The sequence below is a fragment of the Bos grunniens genome, chromosome 4 (assembly GCF_055505025.1).
Source record: "Bos grunniens cultivar Pamir isolate PY7600 chromosome 4, Bosgru_T2T1.0, whole genome shotgun sequence".
NCBI classification, from domain to species: domain Eukaryota; kingdom Metazoa; phylum Chordata; class Mammalia; order Artiodactyla; family Bovidae; genus Bos; species Bos grunniens.
This window is the reverse complement of record NC_141168.1, coordinates 25571041-25596570: the sequence shown is the minus strand read 5'-3', so window position 1 is coordinate 25596570 and position 25530 is coordinate 25571041. Positions and strand designations below refer to the sequence as shown.

The 25530-nt window shown below is 47.7% G+C and overlaps 2 long non-coding RNA genes across 39 annotated transcripts in view; one reads left to right on the top strand and one right to left on the bottom strand.

Moving 5' to 3' along the window:
- Nucleotides 1-3067: 3067 nt before the first annotated feature.
- LOC147373796 (uncharacterized) overlaps nt 3068-25530 on the bottom strand; it is a 208402-nt gene continuing 185939 nt past the window's right edge. For 17 of the 37 annotated variants that reach the window (XR_015162097.1, XR_015162089.1, XR_015162087.1 and 14 more), the window contains 2 exons: nt 12977-13139; nt 12724-12877 (listed from right to left, as the gene is read on the bottom strand). This is a non-coding gene — a long non-coding RNA (uncharacterized LOC147373796). Of the gene's footprint in view, nt 3244-7820; nt 8554-12406; nt 12614-12723; nt 12878-12976; nt 13140-25530 lie in introns of those variants that run through there. The other 20 variants (XR_015162095.1, XR_015162088.1, XR_015162105.1 and 17 more) reach the window with 7 other exon arrangements.
- On the top strand, nt 8007-22895 carry LOC147373798 (uncharacterized). 2 transcript variants are annotated; one of them, XR_015162140.1, is made up of 3 exons: nt 8007-8127; nt 21684-21792; nt 22693-22895. It is a non-coding gene; the product is annotated as an uncharacterized LOC147373798 (long non-coding RNA). The 2 variants fall into 2 exon arrangements; XR_015162141.1 differs by lacking the exon at nt 8007-8127 and adding an exon at nt 10998-11124.

Here is a 25530-nt window from a genome sequence, read left to right as displayed (position 1 = left end):
AAGTGACTAGTTACAGCTTTTGCCTACTGCCAATGAGAAGTTTTGTTTTGTTTTCAAATGACTGACACTTCAGTTATGGAGAAAACGTTTTCCTGAAGAAAAGTGAAGAGTGAATTGCTCCTTGTTACTTACGCCTAATAAAATCACATACACCTTGTACATCAAATATATGTCAAACCCACCCAGGCACTTCATGCACATACATAACACATACTATATTACAAACCACTCTCTTCTGTTCCCTTAGCAGAAACAAAGAGATAAGGTAAGTTTTGTGTTATCCTTTAAGTATATTTTTTAAAAAATTCAGCAGAAAAACAAAGGTGGATATATCCTTTCCCATGTATATCCCTCCACATGAGGAGGCATTCCCAGCAGACACAGGGTAATCGGCACAGGGATCAGTCATGTAGTATACTTCTCTGAATTTTGTAATAAGCAGCAAACCGAGGTACTTAGTTGGTGACTGTAAAATGACTTAAGCCAAAATACTGTGAACTAGAGATCTTGAGTTGGGCCTCTGTGTATAATCTTCTAAAGCAAGAGGTTGGTTTTCTTCGAAGAGGTCTGTGGGCAGGCTGGCTATCGAATTAACACAGAGGAAAAAAAAAATTGCATTGTTTACTAGTAAGTGAAAAACAAAGTTGGTAAGTTAACAGGCACTTGTTCCTTCTCTTTCCAGGAAAACAAGACGACAGTGCGTGGTGTCTGCTTACTTTGATGAGTGTTTCAGTGACAGTCAACTGAAGGGAAAGACTGCTCAGTAAACATCAACATGTTTCCACTCCTCCCCATCCTCCCACCTCCAACAATCTATCTGATTGTTCTGTATTTCCAGGCCAGGAGAGGGCAGGGCTGAGTTTCTGTAACTCAGGGTGTTTCTATTTGACCCCTTGACAGTGCGAAGGTATTGCATCATTTGAAAAGAATGTTATTTTTTTAACAAATCTTTCTTACACACAGCATACACACTTAACATTGTTAAAGTCTCCATCTCCAGGAGCCAAGTAACCACCTTTCAAGAACAAAATCCTTCCTTGGTGTCTCTCAGCCCAGGGGCCACAAGGATGCGTTTCCATTTCAAAATCCCACCTGCGATTCTTTACCTTCATGCTGTTTTTGAACAAGTTGCCCTTCTCTGTATTTTTTCTTCCAGATGATAGGAAAGTTAGAGCCAGAAATGTGAATCAGTGAGCCACACCGGTAACTCCTGTGTGGCAAAAGCAGAACAGCGGAAACATGTTGTCTTCCTTGAAGTGAAAAGCCAGTTGGTTCTTGCACGAGCTAACCAGATTAAGATAATGTCCCTTGGGGCCTGAGGATTGCAAAAGGAGATGGTATCTGACTATGACACTTTGAGAAGGTAGCTTCAAAATGTTAACAGACATCAGGATATGAGAGTCCTAGCCTGAATATTTAGAACTAAAGATACAACTCTCTTATCGGTTGGAAGCTGCTGGATCCTACGGTGGGAGGTGGTTCTCTATTGACTTACGTGCCTTTAATGAGTATTTTCTTACAGAAAGTGGATGAATAAGAGTCTCAGGATCTGGCGCTGGGCTATCAACTAGCTGTGGAATCTTGGGCCATCATTTAATTTTGCTGAGCCTTCTTATGCCGATCTAGAGAATGGAGTTACAGATTCCTGTCCTACAGTGGTTCTTAGAGGCATCGGGATTTCAGTATGAGGAAACATCTGTAATTTTTAAAGCACTGCACTCAAATGTTGTTTTCTTAGATGGGTTGGAACACTGCAGTGCCTTGCAGGGGGAAGGCCAACATGAACCAAAAGTGGACGCAAAGGTCTCTGAGTAATAGCTTCCACTTTTGGAAGACCTACTCTGGGCCAAACACTGTGCTACGTGCTTTTTATGCATTTTCTCATGTTCATCCGCCTACAAGGCTGTGGAATTATTTCCAGTTTCCAGGTGCAGGAACAGAGATTTAGTGAGGGTGCAGGACTTGCTCTGGTCAAAAAGCTTAGGACTAACAAGACGAGGGATCAGACCACTTTGCTTGATTCCAGGCCCAGGCTTTTAGTCACCCTTCTTTGCTGCTCGGATACTGTAACAGCCAATCTTCACATGGCCATGTGGATCTCTGAACAAACTGGCTCTGAGCTACAGGGTTTCACCAATAAGCACATACGAAAATCACTGAAACCAGCTTTGGTCACTATTAGCAGAGTAAGTGGCACTTAATGACCAAGAGGAAGGCGAAAACTCGGAAATCGGTAGGGTTTGGCCCAGGGCCCTCAGCTACACTGACTTGCAGCGTGACCTTAAACTTAAGTTAGGTCTTCTCTAAAGCTTTGTTCTCCCACTAATCTTAAGGAAGCTCCAGGCTTTTTTAAGTCCAGCAGCCCCTTCCCACAGGGGATTGTGGCAGTGCTAAAACTGTCTCCAGATACAGCCCCACTGCTCGTCCTCCAAAGCTGCCTGTTTCTGTGGGGCATTTGGTGTGCTAGCCCAACGCAGACTTGTGGAGCCGAAACTTGCTCCCTGTACAACCTGGGGGATGTTACTTGACTCTCCATGCCTCGGTCTCCCCATCTGGGAGTCACACCTGTGTAATACGAGGACCCACACCACGAAGGCTGATGTGAGGGTGAAGACCGACGAGAAGCGAGCAGAACTAGAAACAGCACGTGTATACATTCAGTAAGTGATGGTGACGATGATACAAACAAGAGACAGGTTTTCGTTTTGCATGTTATAAGCGGAGATGTGGCTATGAGATCAGCCACGGCTGCCAAACAGAAGGGCCCCCACATCACGGGGGCTCACCCCTGAGCTGTATGGGGCACGTTTCCACAGTCACTTCGCACAGGAGTCTGGTGAGTACTAAACCCTGAAAAGATGCCCTTGGACCTACGAATGGCATCTCCAACGGAACTGCCTGGAGTGAGCAGCTTTAATATTTTCTGCCTTCTCCTCTTCCCATTCTAATACCTGAATATGAGATCCCATACCCTTGCTTCTAAGCAGGAGTTCATGTCATAGACTTTTTCTGATAGTAAATCGGAAGTTGAGTGTTTCCGAGAAAAGAAACAGAGAAGGAACACTGATGACCATTTAAAGAATTTTACTGGGGGGATCCTCCAGGATCAAAACAGAACAAAGCTCCCTTGAGACTGATTTAGGACCAAGAGCCTCTACTTACGTTAGGTGTCACAGCAGTCTGTTGACGGAGAAGTTCCAGGCACGGAAATCCTCAGGGAGCGTTTGTTCAGAAGATCGGCACCTAGAATTTAAATGACAGTATGAGCCCTTAGGGTACATCCCAGAGCCACAGAGGAACAAAGTCAGGCGTTTTCTCTCCTTACTCAGAGATGAGTTTTTGAGACGGGGAGTAAGGAGCACCTTCTGCATCCTGCTTAATTAAGACACACAGTTTGAGAGGGTTCTGTCCGCCAAGTGGCGCACACCTCCTCTCTCTGTGGAGGTGGTGCGGCTGCTGCCAAGGAGACTGTCCGCAGACACAGGGCTGTGCATTTTGCTGCCCATCAAGGTGCGTTCAGGTAGACGTCTTATGAACTAAAACACTGTAGTGACCCTCTACCTCTAATCAAGAAGGGCAAGAAAGCAGCCTGCACAGAAGGCTCCTATTAATGTTTTCAGAACTGGTTTCTGCCACTGTGGGCTGCAGCGGCACAGACTCCAGAGGGCCAGCAGAGGGCAGCACGGGTCTGCACATTTGACCTCTTCCCTGCTTCGGAAGCAGGCGGACAACCCAGATCAGGTTCCATGGACACTGTCCCCTTTGGGATCTAACTTGAGGGGTGGAATGCATCTTTCACCACATCACAGGAGGAGTGGGAGCCCAGGTTCCTAAAATCTGGTGGTTTGAGGTAAGGCTTGAGTCTGCACGTGGGACCTGCCGGACTCCCCCGGGGGCTTCAGAGCAGCTTCCAGGAGAGTTCACCTAGGGAGGACCTGGCTCTCAAGCCTTCACGTTTCAGCCAGTGGGAGGCTGAGTGACTCAGCAGTGCCATGCCGGAAAATCTGTCTTGGCAAGTGACCGCCTAGTGAAATGTCTTAAGTTAATGGCTACAACCCTTTGCAGGAGGAATGTCAACATAGTGGAGGCAGAGAGCAGCTGGCTCATCAGAGGACACGTCAGAACCTGGTTCCCGGGAGCAGCCTTTCGGCCCAGTGCTTCTGAGGGGGAGGGACAGTGCTCGGGTGCCTCATGGTGCCCTCAGCACAGGGACACACTATGCCAGGAAGGGCCTTCAGAGTCGGGGTTGAGTCCAAGAGCATCTTGACAGTAAGAGAAACAGCTGAGAAAAAGCAATAGATGTATTCATAGAGATATAGATGAATTACAGAGATATTTTAGGTGAAACATAGAGATATTTTCTGTTGTGCTTACAATCTAAAAAGGCAAGCAAATGGAGAACACGTGGGAAGATTTATCAGAGTGAACACAAAATTCCGGCCACCACGGAGTCACACACGTTTCTGGGATAGTTAAATACCATGTGTGATGGCGGCTTCCGAAATCGCCTACTCATAAACACGAGGACAGGACCCAAGTCGGAGAGGAGCTCTTTCCCTTTGAGATGGTTAACAGAGATGTGCAATCAGACTGTTAACTGGGGGCTTTCCAGTATCTGGGAAAAGTATTTTGAGTAGTTCATTTTAGGTGCTGGGAAGCACTTCAGCTAACCTCTTCCTGCAAGAGCTGGAGATAAAGCCTCATTCTGCGGATGCTTCTCCCACCCTGGCGGTCACTCCTCTGAGGACCATGGGAGCACTCTGTGCCCTGTGCCTGCAGCCTCCTTAGACGTGTGGGCATCAACTGCAGGTAGGGACACCAGAGCACGAAAAGAATTTGGTCAAGAAGAGTATGTAAGTTGGTGCCAGGGTTTTCAACCATGAGGATATAAGTGTGCCAGAGGCATTTCCATCGACATCTCCACCCTCTGCCTCCCATGAGCACAGGAGGACAGTGCCTCCTACCAGCTGCTCTCATCTCAGCACAAGGCTGCGGCTGGTCCCCAGCCCATCACCAAGGGGACAGCATACTTCACTCAGATTCCTGCTGCTTTCCTAGAATGGGGGGCGGGGAGCAGTCCGGGGCCAGCCTACACTTTCCACTGACATGCCTCTGCCACAGAAGCCCCCAAAGGTGGTCTTCTTAGGTCATTCTCTTGAACCTTTAAGGTGTTAGAAGCTGGTCCTGGTCAATCCCTTCCCAGAATCAGTCTACCAGTATCTTTTCCTTGTCTTGGCCTTTCCTCGTGAGCATTAGTTCATCTTGAGTGAGTACTTCTGTACTGCCTTTTCCATCTCAAGTGCCATTAAGCAACCTCCCATTTAATGGTCCATTTAAACTGGGAACAGAGAGACAAAAATATAAGCTTGGAGATCAAAAACACCAGGATTCAGGTTTTCCCACTGACACTTGTTACGCAGCTTGGACAAGCTGTTTAACCCGTTTAAGCCTTGTGCTGTGTGCTTAGTTGCTTGGTTGTGTCCGACTCTTTGAGACCCCATGCACTGTAGCCCACCAGGCTCCTGTCTATGGAGTTCTCCAGGCGAGAATACTGGGATTGCCATGCTCTCCTCCAGGGGAGCTTCCCAACTCAGTGACTGAACCCAGGTCTCCTGCACTGCAGGCGGATTCTTTACCATCTGAGTCACTGGGGCAGCCTAGTTCCCTCATTTATAAAGTAGAAATGCTATTAATTCTCAGAGTTGTGTAAATATAGCTTACTCAAATAAGACACATGGTAGGTACACAGCTCTTCAAATGTCAACCACCCCATCACGCCCACGTTCCCCTCCCTGTGAGATGGCTCATGTGATATTCTGGATAACATTGCCTAAGGCGTTATGATCAATATGTTAAGAGTTGGCGTGAAACAATGAAATCAGATTGGACATCAGTACATAGAGGCTGTGGATCGGGGGCTTCTCTGGAGGGAAAGGGTAGCACATAAGCCAAGGGATGTTGACAAGGAGTCAACAGTCAGGGAAGAGAAGAGACATACAATCCGAAACTGGGATGGGAATCTTCTAACTACGTCCATCCATCTAGTCATGCATCACAGTTTCACCAAGATGACAATGTACCAGGAGGTGAATGAGGCTCAGAGGACACAAGAGCAAATATGGCAGGTAAGTCCAATGTAAGTAAACAAAGAGATGATGACACAGTGAGGGCCCCAAAGGAAGACGGCATGTGTGGGGCCAACTTGGGACCACGTCCAAGGGAGGGGCTGGGACAATCACGTCTTCCGTGGAGGGACTCACAACAGCAGTGCTCCAGGGCTGGAAGTCACTCCTCAGTACTACTGGCAAAGACAGCCCCTGGGGAAGGCAATGGCAACCCACTCCAGTATTCTTGCCTGGAGAATCCCATGGACAGAGGAGCCTGGCGGGCTGTAGTCCATAGGGTTGCAAAGGGTCAGTCACGACCGAAACGACTTAGCACAATGAAGACAGAAACATCAAAACCAAACAGCAGGCATTCCCTGATCGCCTCCTCAGAGCCCAGCACTGGGCCAGACACCAGATGATGCGGTGTGCCTGCATGTGACCATACAATGTAACTGTGGAATGACCTCTCACATACAGAATGGGTAAGTACTTCAGAGTGCACACAGAGGACAGCGCTGCAGTCATTCAGGGCTGGATGGGCATGGAGCTGGCTGGGGGTGGTGGAGGCGTGGGGTTCGAAGAGGAATGGGTTCTGAGCTGGGCTTCACAGGTGTGGCCCGGGCAGGTGAAGGATGGGCGGGGATGCTGACATCGAGTTAAGTGTGGCAGGGGGTGGGGTGGGCGGTGGTGACGTCAGTGAGCATGGGGGAAAGCCACTGCACGTGGGAACTTTAGGAAACTAGACTACAAGGCGTCTGAGGCAGCGCAGGATTGCTGTGTGTGAGAAAGAGCCAGTTCATGTGTGCATTCTGCCCTCCCCACATGCACACGCGCGTGCACACACACAGTGAAAGTCAGATCCGAGGTGGCAGCAGAGACGAGAGAAAACATGAAATTTATGAAGAACAGAAGAAACAGGTGTTTGTCGGACTCTACGTGGGAAGCACTAGGTTGGAGACACAAAGTGAGCCAGCCGGGGTCCCAGTCCTCATGGCCTCGGCGGGCTCGCAGGGGCCCAGACTAACGGGCAAAGTGGGCTTTAGGTACCAGGACAGAGGAGACTCTAGGGTCTACGGGGACCCAAAGCTGAGGCCCTGGACTGCAGGGTCAGGATAATAAGCTTTCCCAGGGCCTCCTAGTCTCCACATCTGCAGAGGTGTGGGCAAGAGGAAATGAGGGTGCTTGGGTCCTTCTGGGAGCCCTTTCTCAGGATGCCTTGATGTACAAGGTGTACAGGTATCCCTGTCTGTCTGGAGGGCCGGGGTTGTGGCCCACCTCTGACTGCAGGTGGGTAGGACACGCCACACACCCTCCCTTGCTTCGCCTCACAGGACTGGAAGCACCTTCGAGTCCAACACAAATGCACAAACCTTAAGGAGAACCCTGAGTGGCTTTCTGTTCTGTTTCTCCAGCTTTACCATGTAATTTTTGGCTAGGAAAATTTTACTTGTGGCTTAAATTTGAAACATTTGCTAGATTCTAATTTTTTAAGGACACACAAACATAACAAAGCCAGGGTTTTAAAACTCAGTGGTAGACAGTATGTTAAACCACTGCCCAGGCCCCTGCTGGGTGCCCCCACCCTTGGGGCAGCATGTGGAGGCCCAGCACCCTCAACGACTGGGAAAGGCCGCTGGGGACACGACTGAACGCTTATTCTTGGCTCTTTTTAAAATACATTGTCTCTCTTAAAAATGAAGACAATACGAGTGGTGGAGAGGAAAGCATTATTATTTATCCCCTAAAATCATCCTTAGAAGCTCAACACAAGCTGAGTCCCCCCCACCCCGAATTCCAGGCCTGGGAGGAGGGAAGGTGGCACTTACTGGCACTATGGGCAGCTCCTCCCACCAGCAGATCCTGTCAGACATGCTTAATTGATATTCCTGTCATGGTAATGCCATGGCCGAGCTGTTAACAAAGTCATATGTGATGTGACGGCTGCTTGCGGGCCACCTAGAGGGGCACCTGCCCCCAGGAGGCCTCGGGCGGAAATCTTCCTGTGGCTTTTCCTCCTCGGGTAAGTGGCTCCATTTCTTAGTTCAGGGTGCTGTCCTTACACAGATACTCTCAGCGCCGTCTGCCTAGGGGCTCGGGGAGGCTGCTGGTGGAGAGCCAGGGTCCTGATGCGTCCTTCTCTGTGGTTCCTGTGGACGCGGAGGTGGCCTGTGCGTCCATTAAAGGTCACAGGTTCATGTCGGGGCTCAAGGGGAACTGAGTCCTTGCCTGTGTGGGTGTCTCAAGGCCTGAAGTCCCCGGCCAGGCAGGCGGGGTGAGTCACTGCTCCTCTGGGGCGGCCGCGGTGGCTTCACTACCCGTCTCCACCCCCTTCACTCTATTCCCAAGAGGCACTTCCAAGCTTCTAGAGCATCTTCTAAACATCACATTCACTCAGGGCTCCAAGGAGCACAGCGTGTTCTCAGAGAACATTGCTCAATTCTGTCTCCTGTGGGAAGGAGTCAACGTTTGTTTTATTAAGAACTAGCCGTGAAATAAGTTAATTCTCATCCAGAAAAAGAAAAAGTGAAGTGGCAGGGGGCAGTGGCGGGTATATTCAAGTCTCCCACTTTGGCCCATAGACAGCAATGCTATTATTTTTATTTTTGGAAGTCCAGGAGATAATAAATTCACCACGTGGACAGAGGAGGTTTGGGGAAAGCTGCCTGTGACAAGTAAATGACTTGTTTCATTTTGTAAAAATGAGGTTCTTCTTTCTGACCTAAGCCCTTTTCTAAGCATTCCTCAAAGGGCAGCGGCCTCTCCCACCGGGCTTGGACGGGAGCTGTGTGGTGGGAGGAGGGTGGCCTGGCTCTCGCTGGCCTTGCCTTCCCACGCAGTGACCTCTGGCAGGCCCCGGGCCCCGGGTTCAGTCTCTTCACCTCTGAGACAGGCAGCTGTATGTGACAGTTTCCCTGCTGCTCTAATATAAGAGGATTCTAAGCTGTGACATCAAGTGTGAGGTGGGTCTCTGCCCTGGCCCACACCTAAGGGGCTTCAGTCGTAAGCCCCTGTGTGCACAGTGGCCCTGCCAAGAGAGAAGCATTCTGAATCATCCAAAACCATGAAGAATGTTGGCTCTGACTTCAGAAGGGCAGGATAAACAAATCCGTGCCTAGGCGGGCACTTGCTGACTGGCTGTCTCTGCCTTTTTAACTCCTCGGGCCCTGAGTGCTTCTGTGGAGCCTTCTGACTCTGATGCTCCAGGCTTCCTTAAGGGCGGGCAGGCCGCGCTTGGGGCCAGTGCTCATTAACCTTTCTATACAGTCACCAGAAAGGCACTGCCTTTTTTTTTTTTTTGCAATCTCTACCCACAAAACAGATTGGTTCTCCCTCCAGACTGGTCAAAAAATAAAGAATAAAGCTGCGGTCTTATTAAAAAATCCTCCCCCTAAACCACATGCCCCAATCCAGTGAGTCTAGAGATTCTTTTTGGCTGGAATGGATCCTACAATCAACTGGCCGCTAGCTTTCAAATCTGTTTTGATTTGGCCTTTATTGAGGCTGTAGGAATCAGGACATGGTTCTGGCTTCTAGGAGAATTCGCCTCAGTTCTTCTTGCCTCAGAGAAACTGGGAACACTTTTGACTGTCCATATTTTTTTGTGTGGTTCATAGAAAATAAAACAATAGAGAAAACCCAACTTCCTAGTCACAGCTCACAGCCTCTTTGGCAACTAAGTAGTGAGTTCCATGGCCTTGCTGAAAACTGTCCCAGGCTTGTCAGAGCAAGGAAATACACCCAGTGCTCAAGACAATCTGCCCAAGAAAATGACTTGGATTCTACCTTCAGGGACACTTCAGCAGTAGAGAATAACTAGGCTCACGATGTGTAAAGTGTAAAAAATGAAGCCTTTTAAGTTAAAGAACTGCATACTCAGAAAGCCAGAGTGTGGTCTCTGACTGTGAAAGCTCAGCGGTCACAGCATAGTTAACCGTGTATGGCTTTTGCATTCGGTCAGCTGTCTGATTAATTGTCACCAGACTTGTGGCCTCGTAGGAACTGAGTAAGCTGGGAGCATTTCCCAAGAGCCACTGTTCGGCTGTGAACACGTAGAGAGCCTTCTGTTTTTGTCTTTTGGAAAATCTAATCGGCTGAAATGACGACTTGGTGGTCAGACTTGCACTTCTCTTGCTACTTGATAAAGGCTTATTTTGCCAGGCAAGGAGTGAGATTATGGTTAACTTGGATTTTTTAGACTGAGGTCATCTCTATTCATTGGTTGTAGTAAACAAGTCAGACTAAAAAAACAAAAAACAAAAAACCCTTCCTTTCAAGAGTAACACTGCATTTTTATCTTCTCTGGGATGAAATGAAAGCACCATAACAACAACATCCACCAGAATATCTGCGAATCATATAGAAAACTTAAAAAAAAAAAAAGAAACCCTAAACCTCGTTTGCTCATTTCTAAGGATACTGGCAGCTTAGGCACCCTATGGCTCCATGTCATTTTGTTGCTTGAGCTCTCTTACTGTACAAGGTCAAACAGAATCTTAAGCCAACATTTTCAAAACCTCTTCATTCCATTCTTAAAGATATCCATCAATGGATAATTTGCGTCTGTTCAATTAAAACCACCACAGCCCCTGTAACTGTTGAGAAAAACCCTTTGTGCTTTGCCAAAGACACCAGCCAGAAACGACCATCAGGACAGTTTCCTTTCTGGTCTTCCGTGGCCTCTACTTCACTTTTCCTATCAGCTTGATGACACTCAGGATGCACAAAGGACCCCCTTCTCGGGAGCACCGACGGTGCCTGAGAGCCCTGCAGAGCTGGGCGAGGTGGAGACCTCCCGGTTTGCCTGGGCCGGCCTCGCCAGGGCACTGTTCCCAGGGCGGTGACTCAGCTCTGGAGGCCACCTGCTCCGGGGGCGCTGCCACCTTCCGGGTCACTGCCAGTCACGAGGGTACAGGGACAGGGCAGAGCTGAATGGACTCAAAGAATCAACAGCTCAGAGCCAGGTCAAGGGCAGTGCCGGAAGCAGAGCCTTTGTTTACAGAAAGCCCAGCGTTTCCAGGTGAGGCTGTGTGTGTGTGTAGGGGCTTCGCACGTGGGTGCTGAGCGTCTCGGGCAGCACCGAGATGGTGGGCCTTGGACCGTGGTGTTAAAATGAAGGAAGGGCCATGGGGCAGCTCCCACTTTCAACACCACTTTGGTTAGATCACCATGGTTTTCACAGGTAACAAAGGGTGCCCACTGCTGCAAGATACCCCACTGCATTTGAGGTCTTCCCATCACCTTCCATCACTTACACCCACCCTTCCTCCAGGGCAGCCTCCTGCCTGCCTTTAGGTAAACCCTCTGCTCCAGCTAAAATAAGCCACCCCCACCACTCTGCCCTGCAGGCTCGCTCCCTCTCCTCTGTGCTTCTGTTTTGAGAGGCCGATTGGGCTGTCAGCAGTCAGACACAGGGCTATCCCACCTCAGATTCTCCTCGCCCTCTGCCTGTTCTCTGAACGGAACCTTTAAGGTGCACAACCTTCCCTACTGTGTGCAGCCTCCCTGGACCGCTTGGGCACGTCACCTTCTGCACTCACCAGCACGCAGGTCTCAACTGCAGAACCAACTGATGCGTGCTCAGTGCTAATGTGTTTCGGTCAATGACAAACACTTACGGGACACGTGCTCAGAGTGTGAGGAGAAGAGACAGGACCCTGCGGCAGGAGTTTACCTCCCTCCCTCCTCCTGCCGCAGGACAGACTCAAGTGCGCATTGCCATCCAGCACTTGCAAGGGGCTCTGCAGGCTCAGCAGGCTTTATGGAGGAACTCTAGTCTGGGTTTTAAAGGAAGAGGAGGGTTTTAAAGGAGGGACAAGGTTGGACAAGGGAGGGAGGTGGGTTGTTCAGAAACAAGATGGCACGTTCTCTTGAGCATCTCTGCAGCTTTGAGTTCAAGGGTAGGAGGCTCTGGGGGCCGGGAGGCGGGCCGGGATCTGAGCTTGAAGGACTTGGCCTGACTGGCTGAGTACCTATGCTGTATGAGACGCATCAATGGGGTTACTCCTGGGTGAGAGAGGCAGAAGGCAGGGCCCACTGGGCTCGGAAGTGCTGAGGGGTGGGGCACTTGCACATACCATGTTCAATCACCACCATGTTCTTGAGCCATTTGTTTGGCAATTAATCACATGCTGCCCTGTGACATGGTCACCCCGGCTATGTTGTCCCCGACGTGGCCTGCATGCTCATTCTCTCCCCAGCTGGACAGTCAGCCCCATGCAGGCCCAGAAGAAGGCCTTCCCTCTGACTGCCCACAGTGGCCAGCGCAACGCCTCATACCCACAGAGAGACAGTAACACACGTCTTTTTTTTTTTTCCTTCCCTGGTCTTTTTTTTTTAATAGAAGTACAGTTGATTTAACAGACACTCCAGGATGTGCTTTTGCCACATCGCCTGCTAAATAATTAAGTCCATCAGGAAATAATTCTTGAGTCCTAGACTCTGGATAGTACTCAGGGTACGTGTCAAAAAGGGTGTGCAGTACAGGTGGGTGGGTCCTGCTGTGGAATCTGGAGGGCGGGCAGGAAGGAGAGTTTAGCCAGCTGCTCTGTGAGGCAAGGCTTCCTTCCACCCACCCTGACTGCTGCGCCTTCACTCCGCCTGGAGCTTAGCTGAGCTCTTTCCCAGGCTCCACCAGGCCCAGGAGGAAGTCGGTGACCTGGGTCCTGGCCTGCTTTTATTCTGCCTCCCCTCATTCCTTCTGTAGTGGTGACAACAGTGACAGCCAGACATGGTGACACACAGAGAGTGTCTCCCCCTCAGGTAGCTTGCGTCTTGTGGGAGAGGAAGAACAGACCTGGTTCTAACACAGCGTGCTCACGTTTTCCCCACTTCCCTCCGCCCTCTAATTACATCACATCACATCATCTAACCTAAGGCAGAGGGCTCCGTGGAGGAGGTGATACCTGAGACGACTCTTCAGAATGCACAGGTATTAGCAGGTGAACAGATGAGGAAGACAGAGCAGCGCAGGCAGAGATGGAGTCTGGGGCAGTGAAGTGGGCCTTTGGGATCTTCTGAGACTGGTGCTGGAACCTGGAAAAGAAGGAGCCGTTAAAGGGCTTGGAGTACGAGAAAGACATCAGATTCACATTTTTGAAAGATCAGTTGGGAGGCCATGGAACAGCTTATTTGAAAGTAGTGACTCTGGAGTCAAAAGGGGACAAAAGTAGATGCCAAAGCAGAATGGTTAAGCCCTGGATATGGAGTGATATGTCTAGAGAGAAACAGCGCCTGAGAAAAGTCTTTAAAAAGACCTTTAAAACGACAGTATTTCAGAGAGTATTTGCAGAGTTATTTCAGCTACAGGTTACACACGCACTGCTGATGCTAACCGCAAGGGGGCAGCCTCACACAGCCATTCAAGGCCAGGCCCTCCAGGATGAAGGGAGAGAATTCCCAGGTTTGCAAAAAAAAACTGAGAGCTCTGAATTCTGACCACAAGAAGTGGCTGGCCTTTCCCAGGCCTTTTGGATGATCAATTTTAGTGATGAAGAATGTTTACCATTCTCAGTTCAGTTCCTTGTAAAAGTCGATTTGAGACAGTTATCTATTCAGGGTGGTTGTCTCCTTACCCAGAGATCTCCCAAGACTTCAGCTTTGTGACTTAACGAGACAATAAACAAGCAGCAGAACTTCATCTGCTCTCAACCTGACCTTCTCTTCCCAGACTGCTCACCTGCTTAGCACCTCCTGGACTCATAGATGTCCACTGACAATCCCCAGGTCTCTAGCAAGGAATACCAGACCGTTATGCCCAGGCAGCCTTTAAAGATGTAATTCCTAGTAAAGACTGGATGGAACCCCCAACTTAAATGAATGGGGTTCCCCACCACGTAAGGCAGAGCTGCTAAGTCCATTTTGAAGAGAAGACATAAGCTCTCTGAACTTGCCTCATAAACGTAAATTTCTCCCATTGAGAGCCTCTTGCAGAAACCACAGAGTATCAGGTGATTTGGGGGGATGGGGTTGGGGTGTGGGTCAGCATGAATACTGGTGGTCTTGCCTCTCACTGGGGTATCTGAAGGGAAGCCAGCCCAGGAAGTGTGTTGGGAGTCTGAAACAATGTAGATTGAGAAAGAAAAGTTTTAAATGAAAGGGTTTTCACCAAGGAGTAGTAAAGAGCTAGTAGTAGTCAAGAGCTAGCTAGTAAAGAGCCTGGCCCCATGATGCAGTCTGACAATGACCCTTGAAACTGCAGGGAATGGGCACATGACGCTGGGACCTCGGCAGGCCCAGGAGTGCCACACCCAGGTCAGCAACACTGCCCACCGAGGCCCCGGGTCCCTTGTGCAATCAGTCGCCTGCGGCAGCTTCTGGGGCCTGGTCGCTGTGTGGGGCTCAGTTTCTCCTTGGGGTGGGGGTGGCGAGGGCTGCTGTGTAACCAGCTGGTGAGGGAGGTGGGCACCAAGGGGCTCTGGGACCCCACCCCAGGGCTTTCCTGGTCATCACTTGCTCTGACTGGCTCTTGTGACCACGTTGGTCTATGTGCCTGAAGAGGTAGGAGAAAGTAGCAGGCTCCATCACTAGAACCAGTGTGATGGATCCCTCCCAGGAACAGCAGACTGCCTTGCAGGCATGCCATACATGTTAACCCCTTCAGGCCTCACAGCAGCCTGTGAGATAGGTATTGTTTCCATTTGACAGATGAGGAGACTCGGGCACTGAGACATTAAGTAACCTTAATGAGTGCAGAGTCATACAGCTAGCAAGTGGTAGAACCAGGCTGCAGACCCTGGCAGCCTGACTTCAGGGCCTGTGGGCTATACACTGTCTCAGCTTTTGAACAGGGGGAGAGAGAGGGGCCCGGGAACCTCCCAGGTCCTTGGCGTTTGTAGGTAATAGACAGGGGCCAGACCTCCCAGCCCCGGCAGCACTTCCTCCACACAGCACGTGGTGCCTTCTGCGCTCTTACTGCCACCACTTGCTCACGTGGCTAGAGACCAGCCGGCCCTCAATCAAAACAATGACCAGCCGAGCAAAAGTTTTACCAAAGAGGCCCAAACCCTTGTGTGGAAATTGACCTATAACTTCCTTACTACACACAGAAGCCCTGCAGCCTGCAGAGTGATTCTAGAGATAGCCAGTTTGTCCCAGGTAGGATCCCCTCCTTTTCTCACTTATTCTTAAGTTGTACTTGATTTATAACCTCAAGGAAGTTTTTCATTCATATACTATTGCCAGCGATTTAAATTGGCTCACCCAGAATTTTAAGAACCCACTTGTAGATGGGCATGTTTCTCAATATCAGAACTTCCAGGCATGCCTGAATCACCTCAATAGAAAAGTGAAAGTGAAGTCGCTCAGTCGTCTCTGACTCTTTGTGACCCCATGGACTGTAGCCTACCAGGTCCCTCAATCCATGGGATTTTCAAGGCAAGAGTACTGGAGTGGGGTACCATTTCCTTCTCCAGGAGATCTTCCCGACCCAGGGACTGAACCCAGGTCTCCCGCATTGTAGGCAGACGCTTTACCATCTGAGCCACCAAGGAAGTCCACCTCAATAGAGGAAAAGAGAAAAAGAATGAACTATGTCCCCTGGCTCTGATTTCGGGAGAATACCATAGGTGGGGGGGAAGACACTGGTCCCTGGGGAGTGGGGTTTGTTGGGGAGACACAAAGTCCTCCAAAAGGCCCACCAGCCATGTCACAGACTCAGGCCTGAACTGTGGGGTTTCAAAGCTGCTCCATCAAGTCGGCAGCCCACCAGGCCTCATGAATATCTGAAAACATGACATGGAAGTGAAGTGAACCAAAGCAAGTACGCCTGACAGGGAACCTCCCGCTGGAAGTACTGGGTTGGGGGGAAACCTATGTCTTGAAGCAGTCCTGACCAGCTAAAAATATCTTCCACTTCTGCTCTTGTCCGTCTGGTCACTGTCCTAGACGCCAGCTCAGCACAGCCTGGTCCAGAGAACCTATTACATCACCGTCTACCTCCACTTCGTAACTGGATAAAGAAGACGGGATCTTCTCTTTTTATTTTTTTCTTTCTCATGGACTCGAATACAAAGTTACAGACCAAGATATAACAACATTCTGTTAAAATGTAGATGCCAAGGGTAGCTAGCTGTTCCAGCCTGGCATCTCAACTTTGCAGGTAGACTCCTTTAAAGGAAACCACTTCCTTGAACTATAGACTAGCGGAGATCCAGCTAAGGGTTGGCACTCCTGATGAGAGTCAAGCAAACAGGATCTCATATAAAGGGAAACTTCTGTGTAATATGCCGCGTGGTCAAGCTGCTCTGACCTCCTGTGGCTTCAAAGCTCGTCTGCTCTATTGCACAACCCACAACCTCGAGAACAATCGGCTCTTCCTGCCAGCAGCTTCTCTGCGTCCACCTGTCCCTACAGGTAGTAAAAGAGAAGAAGGATCAGGAATCGGTGTTTACACAACACTGCAGAGCGCTCTCTTCCTCCTGGCCCTGCCCCACCCCCAAGTGAGTTCAAAGTTCATTTCTGCTAAAATGGGGGAGAGGTGATTCAAAGAGGGAAGGCACGGAGAAAGAGGGAAAGGTTCAGAAAGAGGGAAGGGTTCGTGCGGCCAGAGGCCTGCCCTGACCTCGCCGCAGCGCAGAGGAACCCTTCCTGCCCACTCGGGACTCGTGAGAGGGACTCGCCTGCAGGAGGCAGCCAGGCTGCTCACTGGGGAGGCTCAGACATCAGATCAGAGGAGGTTTAGAGTCAGAACCCGCCCCACCCCCACCCCATCTCCAGGAAACAGCTGCACCCAATCAGCAGACCACCTGCCCCAGGACTTCGGGGGCCAAGAAAGTAGGTTGCACTTCACAGAACTGACCAGGAGTTTTGTTTTAATCCTGCCGCCTGGCTGTCTCCTTGCTCACAAGACTGGCACGCGTGACCACGGTAGGGCAGGCGGATCATCTGTTTCAAAGCCGTTTCCATGTCAAGTCACTGTATAGTCCTGCGGGCATATTCTCACACTCTGGGGTGCCTGACATGGCTGCTGGTTTCACTAACATCTGCATCTGCTGAGATCCCCTTGACGAGTGACAGTGACAGAACAGGGAAGTGGCAGGCGGCCTCTGGAGACTGGGCTCTCCTAAGAGCCTGGGGTCATGGGCCGGGGGCACTTCCGGGGCTCACCGGCCACGTGCCCGAGACCTCCGGGGTGGATGTCTTCCGGAGCAGAGACGGATCAAGATGGAAGCCTCCAAGAGGCCGCGCCTGCTTGCCCCTCCCTCACCTGGGCCACACCAGCCTTCTTGATCCTCACAGGCCAGGCTGTCCCCCACTCCAGAGCTCTTGAATGTGCTGCTCTCTGCGCCTGGAACCCGCCCCCGGGTGCCTCGGTAGACACACTCCTTTCCCATCCTCCAGCTCTCACCTCGGAAATCACCTCCTCGGAGAACCACGTAAAGGGAAGGCTCCGTCTGATCACAGCACATTTCCCCCGATCTCAGGGAGCCTGGGTTTTAATAGGCTGTTTTTCTGGGCATTTACTCAAGTTCCATGGCGACAGAGGTCACTATCCTCTGTGCTGACCAGTGCCTGGCACGCTTAAGAAATCTTTGTTGACTGAAACAGCCTGCCTTGACCTCCTCAAGCTGCTCTATTCTCTGAATGTCCTGGAGAAGGTACCTCCAGCCATATTTCCACCTCATCCTGACCTTGCCCACCCCCCAGGAAAACCACAGTAAATGCGGGGATGGCTTCTCACTGTGCATGAATGAATGAAGTCACTCAGTCGTGTCGGACTCTTTGTGACCTCATGGACTGTACAGGCGCCTTCATCCATGGAATTTTCCAGGCAAGGATACTGGAGTGGGTTGCCATTTCCTCACTGGGCATAACCAGGTACAAAATGAGGCGTCCATAACTAACACTCCAGACCACTGCTGAAGGAATGCCTAATGTTCTGTCGTGGTGGCAAAATTAATCTGTGTGCAATTAAACATTCCTCCCTTTGACAACATTCCCAGGAGTACTCAGAACAGAGCAGGGCTCAGTATTAAATTCTCAACTCTTCAAGTTTAGGGGGTGCTGCCCCAAATCTCTCTCTCCTCCTCTGGCTCTGTTGTGTTCCATGAGTTCCCTGCTTATGTTAATGACACAGGCCCTGCATTCCAGGTGAGTCAGTCACCTAAGCCCTGTGTGTCCAAGATGCCGCCAATTCACTTGCTTGCCACCCCTGCCCCCCACCCCGCAGGCCCGGGAAGAACACCCCCCTCTGATATTAAGGTCTGTTCAACCGGTTCATTACCCAGCGCACTCCAGCCAGCAGCCTCTCAACAACCTCTGGCTTGCCAAGTGAACCAGCCCCCAACTCACATCCTCTTGCTCACTTTCTCGGTTCCTAGACCCCTCCCCCAACACACACCTCCCACCCCGCTCATTTCTTACTCCCTGACACACCAGGATCTTACTCAGTTTGCTTAAGGACTTTACCAGAACTCCGTCAGCCATTTTTTCCAAAATCTCCCCCAAATTAAGACCAGCAGCCGGCCTGCTCTGCAAACAAAAGATTCACCGTCAACACCTTGAAATCTGGAAAGGATCTGGCACAAGTCACTGGGAGGTTTTCACTGGAAATGCAGGTGACGGTGGGGGGTAGGAGGATGCCAAGGAGGCCAGCAAGAGAAACTAAAACCCGTTGATTCTCCCTCCTGATCTACTTGGTTAGGACAAGAATGGCACGCTGCTTTGCTCCAGTCTAATAGCTGTGTTAAGACTGGCCTTGGGATATTCACATGGTATATTAGAGCATAAGGTGTGGGGTCAGAGACCTAAGCTCAAGTCCTGGCTTTCCCACCTACTAACCACGTATATGCACGGGGTAAGTTGCTGTTTCCATGTCAGTGCAAAGGGGTTAAAGGAATTGATTTTCCCGTGTTGCCATGAGCATTCAGTACAGTAAAATCATGAATGTACCTTATGAACTGTAACCACTAGGTACTGTATATATTAGTTTCCCTTATCATCAAATATGTCCTTTCTACCTGTCTCTCATTTGAACATTTGTAGAGCATCTGTCGTGTCAGGCACTGTCCTGTGTGTCAGGGTTTTTATTCAAAAGTTGTTGTTGTTTAATTGCTAAGTTTTGTCCAACTGTTCTGTGACCCCATGGACAGCAGCCCGCCAGGCTCTTGTGTCCATGGGACCTCCCAGGCAAGAATACTGGAGTGACTTGCCATTTCCTTCTCCAGGACATCTTCCCGAACCAGGGGTCAAACTTGCATCTCCTGCATTGGCAGGCAGATTCTTTAACACTCAGCCCCCAGGGAAGCCCCTATCCAAAAGTAAACAATACCAATCCTGGCCCTTACAGGGCCAGCTTTTCCAGTCAGGAAAGACAGATAAGAAACAGGAAGTTAGAACTTAATATAACATATGCATGAAGAAGTAAGCAGAGGGAGCTGTGGAAGCGTTTGGGGCACTTGACCTGGTCCTCAGCAGTCAAGGAAAGCTGCCTGGAGAAGGCTTCATCTGAAGGGAACAGTAGTGGTTGGCTAGGAAGAGAGGGAAGGAAAGAGCTTCCATGCATAGCGCATGGATCGGAGACCATGGAACAGGGGAAGGATGGGGTGGTGCCAAAAGATGAGACCGATACATGAAGGGCCTTTGTGCTACAACAGTGGAAAACCAGCTACCCCACAATTGAGGCAGTAGGTAGGCAGTCAGCCAAACAGTAACAGTCTCATAAGACAGCAGATTTCTGGGTCCTAAGAGTGTGCTTAAATTATAGGGCTTGAACTTACTGGAAGGCATGATAGTAATGAGTTTCTATTCACTTCCAATAATAAAAGAAAAAGGGATTCCTCATGAGCCAACCACACTGGTTTTTTTGGTAGTTGGGATAGCTGCTTTGTTAATTCCCTTTTTTGGACATACTACTCTCTTTTAACCAATAATGCATTTGTCGGAGCCATGGGGCTGTGTTGTGGTAACATGCATCATTAATAACAAGCTGCAACCAGGTGATCCAGAGCAAGGTTAGGCATGAAAATGCCCAGCTTCGGGGGCTGCATTCATCCTTCCTAATACATTACAAGCACCATGGAAGATAATGGACTGTATGAAGCTGAGCAGCCCCAAAGAAGAGAAGTACCTCCAAAATATGAGTTGTTTATGGACACTGAATAGGATACCAATTAAGAGCTTGGGTTTAGGAGCCAGACTGCTGTGATCCATCCTGGATCTTGCACTTACTACCTGTGTAATCTTGGGAAATAAAAACCTTTCTGCACCTCAGTTTCCTATCTATAAAATGGGTATAGTAGCAGTACCTGCTGCATAGGATTGTTTATTAAAATAGACAACCAAGTAAAATACTCCACCTAGTGCCTGATATACAGTGCCCAGCTAACACTGTTAGCTACTGTTGTTAGTAGTACAGATCTCTCAAACCTGTGTTGGGTCAGGTCTATTCTCACCTATTGTTTACATGAATGAAAAATTAGAGACTTGAACACAGAAATGACTTATCCCTGTTAATCCTGCCCCCGGAAGACTGAGGCGACAGGAAACACGACCGCGGTGTCCTGGAAGCCCCAGTTAGTCATGACTGATACAGTTTAGGTCACAGCTAACTGACACTGCCATCACCACAGTGGTGGTATTTCAGTTTCATCTGAGAGGGCTCTCAATTAAATTGGTACGTGAAAGATTCCATCCTGGAAAATACCTCCCGTCTATCTAAAGCAGTGTTTCTGTACTCTCTGTCGTCGTTTTTAAATCCCTGAGAGTAACACCATAGTGTTTCATGAGCATTTTCTCAAGACACCTAACAAAAGTTAAGGATGTACCCCCAGATCTTATTTTCCTTACAAACCTGTTATATAATACCATTGCCTGTGAATGTACCCAAACTTCATGCTTAAAAACTTTATAATTGCATTTAGACTCATTTTAAAGCTGGTTTATATTTTTGACATGTTAACCCCTTTGGGGATATTAAGGTTCCAAACAGGTGTAACCCAGTTAATAAAGCAGCTTAAACAGGAGTCCCAGTGCTAACGTTACAGGACCTGGTAAATAACCTCATACTCCCTCCATAGCATTTATGACCTCACCGTCGTATTTCCTGCAGATCAAGCCCAGAAGCTAGATTTTAAAACTAGCTGTGGATTCAGAAGAGGATTCATAAACCCCCTGCACAGCCTGCTGATGACTGGTGGGGAGGCAGGTTCTTTCATCGGTCTGCTTTATATTTTAATAGCGCAGAAAATAACAGGTTAGAGTGGTGCTTTGTAACTACCCTCCCTTGCTCCTGGCAAATTAATGAAAGCCCAATCAACTCCCTACTTTAGTATCTGGGTATCTGTTAAGCAGCACTGGGCTGGGAGAGGTGAGCATGGTGGGGTACTGGGGAGGTGGGCAGAGGGGTAAGGGTGGGGCAGCTGTGTGTTCAAAGGCAGGGCAACAGGAAATGGCCTGGCAGGTTTGGGAAGCAACACGCTGAGTCCTGCTGGAGTGTAAAGATGAGAGGGGACAGTGGCAAGGGAAAAACTCAGGTTATTTAACTTTTCTTTCCCTCTGAAAATTCACTCAAATAGGATGCCTCTTCTGAATACTGGTATTACTAGAATATTAACTTAGGTTGTGTTACACTTTTTTCAGTATGCCGATCTTTCCATTTCAAAGCACTGGGTGGCTACGCTTCTAAAATACTATCGCATCATTGGCTACGAGCAGAGAATTCAGGACAGAGGTGACACTGGACCACAGGGTGAGTGTCCCGGAGGAGGTCTGGGCGGGAACGTGCTCTGCAAGCAGCTAGTCAGCTAACAAGCTTCCTGTGAGTAAGGCTCTCCCCCTCTGCCCGGTCTCAGGAATGCCCTCTCATTCCTTTCAGAGGAGCTAATGGCTTTAAAATTCTAGCCCCAGATCCAGAGTCTGATGAGCTTCATCCAGGGTCTTAACAGCCTGGACAGACCTGTCTTCCCGGATTTCTGAGAAAGAGGTGAATACTGACCTACACTCAATGTTCTAGACTAAAATCGCAGGTTTAGGATAAAGAAAAAAAAAAACTTCTATATAATCTAATAAAATCAACATTTTACAGACAGAAAATTGAAGCCTGGATGGGGAAAAAAGACACAGTACAAAAATGAAACGGCAGTTTATTTCTAGTGGTAACCATGAGGCAGTCTTTTAATGCAGGCTGTGCCTTTCTCCATCAGCTACTTGTACGCTGCCCCAAGAGGCAGATGCTGTGTATCAGTCGGCAGTGAGCACACGGCTGCAAACCCATCTCTAAGTTGGGATGCCATCAAGCACCAAAAACCAAGGGAATTTAAGGTGCTCATCATTGAGGCTGGAAGAGAGGTGGCTAAGCTCCTTGACCTAAGGTTTATTTGTTCTCATCACTTGCCGTGAACCAGGGACACTCAAAGACGAATGTTAGGAGGGCGGGTCTGGGACAGGGCAAAGCGACCTGCATGCCGAGGACTCTGGTGGCAGAGACTGACAGCAGCCACTCAGGAAAGTGGCCGACTCCGGCAAGCGCCGATCCTCAAAGCCCACTGTGGCCCAGCCAGTCCCCTCACCAGCTCTTCCAAGGCCCATCCACCACACACTTCCACCAGCATCTCGGCATCTACTGAGTGGCCTTTCTGTCCCTTTGCAGTTCCAGCCAGAAGAACAAAAAGCAACTGTAGTGGAAGACAGAGCTCACAGAGCACGGTGCACCCATCGTGATGTGAATGACCATCATAATCCCGACAGAGCAAACTATATTCATGAAAGTAAAGGACCAAAACCAGGCAGTTTCTCTTGGTATCTATTAGGGTGTTCACTATTTTACTGTATTAATATAAATTGCTAAAAGTTTCCTATTGTTTAGTCGCTAAGTTGTGTCCAGCTCCTTTGAGACCCCATGGACTACAGCCCACCAGGCTCCTCTGTCCATGGGATTCTAGAAATCAAACCTGCAAATTACAGAAAAAACCCAGAATGAAACAAAATGTCTTTGAGTCCCAGATTTGAATTCAAACAATGATTTAGGAGTATAAAAGTTATCAGATGAATAGGTAGACGATAAAGGAAAGAGTGGTAAAATATTAATTGCAGAATCTAGTTGGGATATATATGGGGGTTAACTGTAAAATTCTTTCAGCTTTGCTGTGTGAGATTTTTTTACAATAAGATGCTAACTTATAAGTATTTTCATAACCTTCACTTGGGTGCTAATATCCACCAAAACTCATGGACTCCTACAGCTCAATTTAAGAGTACAAGCTCTTGAAATATAAAATAAAAGCAGCACCAAAAAATCAACTGGGGAAATATAGATGACTCTGCACACAATGTTGAGGGATTGACTTTGTCAAAAAACCCATCTGGATCCATTTGGTGGATTTTATATAAAAAATGTTTTTTAAAATTTCTCATTAGATGAATATTGTCTAACTTAAGGTGGGAAGGAATTCCTAAGCCCAAGGTAACAGAAGTCACAAAGAAAAAAAAAAAGACAAAAATCATTTCATTGTCAGCTAAATAAAATGTAAAGTTTCTATACTTCAAAAAATCATAAGCAAAATAAAAAATCAAAGAAGCTGGGAAAAATATTTGCCACAAATGTCACATACACATAAAAGACTAAATATATTACAGAACAATGCAAATGCATTATAGAACAATTACACCCCAGTAGAAAAGCTGGTAATGGATGTGAACAGAACATTTACAAAAGTAAATAATGGACTAATCAGGACATAAAGAAGGTAAACTTTACTGACAGCTAATAAAAATGCCACATGCCTGACAGAGTATTCATCAAATAGCTGTTGAGTAAATCAACCAAAAATAATGTAATGTTTTTTGCCTAAAGATTCAAAAATAGATAAAACTGTGTATAACTTGATATAAATTTTTCCAGAAAACAAACAGGCAAAGGATAACAAGAATCTTTAAGAGTTCAGCTCTTTGTGACTTAAGTTCACTGCAAGGAATCTATCCTGAGGAAATCACTGAAAATTTGTCCAAGACACATGTACAGGTTAACTATTGTCACAGCAAAGGAACTTCAAAAAACAAAAAAGCAACCTACTAAATGGGAGAAAATATTCGCAAATGATATGGACTGATAAGGGATTAATATTCAAAACATATAAACAGCTCATACAACTCAACATCAAAAAGACAACTTGATTAAAAAAATGGGTAGAAGACCTGAATATACATTTTTCCCAAAGAAGACTTACAGATGGCCAGCAGGTACATAAAAGATGCTCAGCATCATTAATTACTAGAGACAAAGAAATCAAAACAACAATGAGATATAACTTCACATCTGTCAGAGTAGCTATCATCAAAAAGTCTACAAATAGCAAATCTGGGGAAGGATGTGGAGAAAAGGGAAGCCTTGTACACAGCTGGGATGTAAACTGGTGCAACTACCATGGAAAACAGTATGGAGGCATCTCAGAAACACTAAGAACAGAACCACCGTATGATCAAGCAATTGCACTCCTGGGTATATATCCAAAACAATAAAAAATAAGAACACTAATTCAAGAAGATGTATGTACTCCAATGTTCATAGAGCACTATACACAAAAGCCAAGATGTGAAAGCAACCCAAGTGTCTGTCAACAGATGAATGGATAAAGAAGATGTTTGGGGTATGTGTGTGTACACACACACACACACACACACACACACACCCATATATACACATACATATATTCAATGGAATATTACTCAGCCATAAAAAAGAATGGAATTCTAACATTTGCAACAGCATGGGTGAACCCAGAGAGTATTATGCTTAGTGAGATAAGTCAGAGCAAGACAAATACTGTATATTATCATTTATATGTGGAATCTAAAACAATAAAATAAATGAATATGTATAGCAAAAGAGAAAGACTCACGATACAGAAAATAAACCAGCGGGTACTGGTGAGGAGAGGGAATGTGGGGAGGGGCAAGATAGCTGTATAGGATTAAGAGACACAAACTACCTTTCATAAAATAGAGAAGTAACAAGGATACATTATACAGCACAGCATGATACAAAATATCGCCATTATTTTGTAGTAACTTTAAGAGAAGTATAATCTATAAACATTTTGAATCACTATGTTGTACACCTGAAACCAATAAAATATTGTAAACTATATTATTATAAATCAATTATTAAAAAACTTTTCAGGAAGATTCTAGTCAAGATATAATTAAAAGTTTATACTTAGAAAAGGATAATTATTGTAATGTTAAGATGGCTTTTAAAAAACTGGAAGCAAACTGAATACACCCAAATTAGAGAACAATGCACCATTAAAAATGTTTTTAAAGCATTTTAAAGCACATGGAGAGGATGTGCATTTAACGTGGGATATAAAAATGCCTGTATATAAAAATCATCTGTACGACGATGCTGCTCTTGCAACTCTGTGTGCGCGCGCACATACGTGTGCATGTTCTGGAAAATACTGCAAGGAAATAAAAATATGCAAATATT